At 35.7% G+C, this 4,495-nt stretch overlaps 1 long non-coding RNA gene across 2 annotated transcripts; it reads left to right on the forward strand.

Annotated features, from left to right (window-relative positions):
- Positions 1 to 2,486: 2,486 nt before the first annotated feature.
- On the forward strand, positions 2,487 to 3,622 carry LOC149714193 (uncharacterized). Of its 2 annotated transcripts, none has more exons than XR_016369371.1 (3): positions 2,487 to 2,752; positions 3,031 to 3,167; positions 3,366 to 3,622. It is a non-coding gene; the product is annotated as an uncharacterized LOC149714193 (long non-coding RNA). The 2 variants fall into 2 exon arrangements; XR_016369373.1 differs by lacking the exon at positions 3,366 to 3,622 and adding an exon at positions 3,240 to 3,341.
- The last annotated feature ends 873 nt before the right edge of the window (positions 3,623 to 4,495 follow it).

A 4,495-nucleotide genomic window follows, 5' to 3' on the forward strand; every position in this document is an offset into this window, starting at 1 on the left:
AAAACATTAATATTTGAAAAAATATATTTTTTATACTATAATACTAAAAATCACCTTATGTTTAAAAATTTTCCAAGAAAGTCTCGTCTTTCAGTCATTATAGTTAATGCTATAGTTTTAGCGACAACTGTTAACTGAAAGTTTACTCGATAGTTAGTAATATAAAAAAACCTTAATATACTATTTGCCGAGCAGCAAATCTTCCACTTTTGCCTCGCCATGCCTGTGTTGCCATTTATAGCCGACGAAGACAGATTAAAACGAACTTTATTGACAAAACAGTGTTTTTAACGGTGAAACAGCGTTTTATAAAGAGCAAATGGCTACTCGAAAAATAGTTGAAGGAAATCCTCTAATGTTTATGGTCTCTCTAACGGACTTGCTTAGGCTTTAATATAGTAACAGAAATAAGACTTACTGGATGCAGCGCTATTTTCAAAGCCATAATTGAAACGTTTTTTCGAAAAATTATTTCATGCCAAAATACGCAGTCGAAATAAAGGTTCTTGCCTTGAGCGTAGGCATCAGAGGTTTTAAATATTTCCATTCATACACGAGTGAATATTACTTAAGCTGAAATCGTAAACAATTTAATTGCATTTTATAAACGTTAACGGCGAATAAATAACTTCATGTCGATAAGCTGACTTGCAGAGAGACGAATCAGGGAGCACGTATAAGAAGGAGAGTCAAAGAGGGAAGGGGAAAGGTAATTATAACGGCACAGCCCGATATCTCTCATACGTGCACCTACTTCAGAGCACAGAGGAGGACCCAGACCTCACGTGATCTGTTAAGAATACTGGCCGTAAACGAACTTCCCTGATTTTTTCCTCTCTGTTGCGCCAATTACTCACGTGCTGTTTTCAGTTACCGAACCAGAGGGCGGAGGGAGGGGCTGCCGGAGAATTTGGTCTCTCCAAGCCTCCTTATACGTTCTCATTGGGCGAATTAACGATTTCACGGCATTAACCATTGTTACGACCCAAAAAACCATAAGTTAATAATTCCACTTTAAAATTAAAAGAATGGCAACCCCAGAAACCAGCATCTTTCAAGTCTTTAAAACAAAGTGCACAGATTCAGAACAAATAAGCAAGTGTAAATCGAAAATAATATATATTTCTTATCAAAGTCTCTTTTGGACAATGGTTTTCAACGTAACCCAGATATTGGCTATGAATCTAATATAGTTAAAACGGTCAAACTGCAAGAATTCCGTTAAAAGGATACATCATTCAATCACTTTAACTTGTTGAAACAGTTATTCACTTATGAGATGAACTGTTTTCTATTTAATTGTTACAAGCACTGCGTGCAGTTCTAATAACCAAGTTTGCAAGGCTCAGTGCGTCCCTCTTGGCAAAATTTAACGCGTGGAGTATTTTCTCAATCGATGTGCGGTTCCAAGCCGGGTTAAATTCGGTAGATGTTAAAATAGAATAATTCAGAAACCAAGTCAAAGGTCAAATATTTATAGCAATTTCAACTTTCGTCTCTTCTCGGGCGCTGCTCGAGTGGCTTCTTGGTACGAAATAATCATTATCGTAGACAATGTAATTTTTAATATTGAATGGACATTTGTTATCTTCGGACTAAGTAAGGTTGCGGACGTTGGAAATGACCAAAATTAGAATAAAGGTGATGAAAGAGATGTAAACTATGATTGGGAATAACATCGAGTGTAACGTGAGTCGCACTTCTTTGGGAACACTCGGCTTTTCCTATATGTAATTGTAATCAATATCGTATTATTTATTCAAAGAGTAGATATGTTCCATACGTTTGTCACTATTTAATGAGAGCTTGTAAAGAAGTGAAGTTAGTGAAAAGTTATAGATTCTTGTAAAGCTTCGCCTGGTGAGGCGCTGTCAAATGCTTAGTACAGACTAGATAGATGGACTGCAAAAACCGAGTGTAGTCAATTCTCACGTCGTTCTCGAACTAGCTCTCATTAAGTCTCTAGCATTACGAAGTATAGGGAGTGTCATACTTATAGAACGTATCTTATAAACTTATGATTCAAATAATTTGTCAAGTTTAAAATTATACAACGTTTATATTTTAAATTGTAATTCTAATGAGAACAAGTGAAGTGTTCTCTTTTGGTACAAAAGAAATGTTAAGTTTCTGTATTCGCTTATCCTAAACGAATTCTACAGGGCCGGTAGGCCCTTGTAGATATGACATGACACCCTTCCGTAATGTTAAAGAAAAAGTCACACCTTTTAGGGTTAGCGTCCCATAGAAAAAGCATTAAAACATTTTCAGTTTTTTAAGGCAATTGTGGCAGGCCATACGGAAAAACTATAGCGAAGTTAGTTTTCGGAATACTTCTAAATTAACAAGCATTTATTAAATGGGAAACTTACGTGTTTCGATTTTTAATTAATGAATTCTAATTTTTGTAATTTAACTAATTAAGATAGTACGTCAAAAAATTACTTTTGGGCCAGAAGTCAGCGTAACCTTATAGCGCGCTTAAACCATGCTTAAACCTAATGCTTCATTTTGTTCTCGTTGACAACTAGAAGGGCCTAGGTTTGTGGGTACTAACAAGTTACGTTGACAAATTGCAAATGTTGGTTTTCTTGCTGATTTTCCTAATTTCTTAGCAGTAGACTCTAACAAATTACTTTGGTATTTCGTCCGAGCTTGAGCACCTTTATATGTATTTTCTAATTAACTGTAGCACCCTTAATAAGAAATAGGTCGTTATCAGGTCGAATTTTCGTCTAGAAAAGTAATTCAGGTAAATTATTACAGTTAATAGAGGTTTTTATATCTTTTGAAGTAAGTTTTTCGACGTTCTTTACGGCCATGGCTTAAGTTATATAGACTAATAGCACCCCATGTTATTTCCCCATAGAGCTTAATACAGTCGAAGGCAGAGGGCTGCCATTACTCTATTTTAGTTACTCTTTAAAGATTATTAAAAAGGCTGATTTCCAGCTCTCATTTGTTTTGGAATCCTTTATATAGTCTGCTCAATTTTATGCTAGAAACAGAGCCTAACCGGGTTAACCCTAGGTTTTTTATGCTGTATTTACCGTGTGCGCTTGCAATTTGATGTAAAAAATGGCATACCTATTCAAATTATTAACGTGTTGAAATAAAGATAGTGCTTTTCACCCTGTGAAAAGATCGAAAACTTCAAAATACTACTGGTAAGATGACAAAAAGTTTAAAATGTTTTCCTTACGGCAGTTAGAAGAGTCGTGGTGTTTACCTTAACGCAGTTTGTTACCAACAGTGGATTTTGTTAATTCATAAATATAAGTAACAGTGGTGCTGATTAATCCAGGAGGACAGTGTCGTTATGTAATTTAATTAGTCAAATAATTTCCATGTTTACATCGGCGCAGATTTTTCCAACGTAACCACGTAAGCAACGGAGGGTTACGTTGTTCGCTATCTCCACAGTTCACATTGCCGTTTGTTCATTTGTCTAAATTGCTATGAATTGTTTAGGTATTTAATTTAATTACTGGTATTCAAGTCAAAGTTGCCAAACTATAGAATCACATCATTCATTAACATATGTTATAGATGATCTTTATGTTACCGCAAATTTACCACGTGGTATGATAAAAGTTTAACACATTGTGTTGGCAAGAATGAAAAACTCTTCTAAACTTTACAATTAAGGTGATTTGAAACTTATTTTGTAAGCTAAATCAACACTGCCAAACCTCAATCCTTCATTAATTTCAACTTAATTAAGTATAATTAACGTGAATTTAAACATGAAATATACATATTTGGATGAGAACTCGAGTAACTTTGAAATAAAATACTTAATTAAGATTAAAACTGCACAAGCTGTTAGTATAGCCCCTTGTTTTCAATTTCACACTTACGTTAATTTAAATTATCTTTAAAATACATTAATAGGCGCGAAATTCGAAAGTGTAGGTGTAAGCAGACAGTCGAGCAGACGACGATTGTGACGTCATCTGCTCGACTGTGTGACGTGCCTCCTACTATAAATAGGAGAGAACGATTAGAGAAGGAGGCAGTTGCTACCGGGTATTAGCAGAGACCAGTTCGGGTTTTTGTAATAATTAAGTGCGGGAAGAATATTTAATCGAGTTTGTGTTTAATATTGATACCGCACTTGCGAATAAAAGGAAAGTTCTTACGATATAAAAAGGTAACTTTATTCAATTTATTAACGCACGATGTATGCTCTAGCCTTTTGGTCCGTTACATATGGTGGCCCATGGGGGGAATGTCACTAAGCCTAGATCGGGCCTAATCACCACGTGTTTATTACCTCGCCTTCTTTTGTTAACGACTTACCATGTATGGGCTATTTAACGCCACACTAAGCCTCGGCACCCGTGTTTTTGCGGCTATGGGACCTGACTTTGTAAAGGGATTATTATGGATCTTGCAGAGCGTATGTGATTTAACTACCCTTGCTGCATGTAGTGCACATTTAATGAGTTTTGGCCGAGTAGTTTTATCATTAGTCGTAATGCGGTACGCTACC

The sequence above is a fragment of the Phalangium opilio genome, unplaced genomic scaffold, assembly GCF_054372755.1.
Source record: "Phalangium opilio isolate 3A_F unplaced genomic scaffold, DU_Popi_V2 ptg000009l_1, whole genome shotgun sequence".
NCBI lineage: Eukaryota > Metazoa > Arthropoda > Arachnida > Opiliones > Phalangiidae > Phalangium > Phalangium opilio.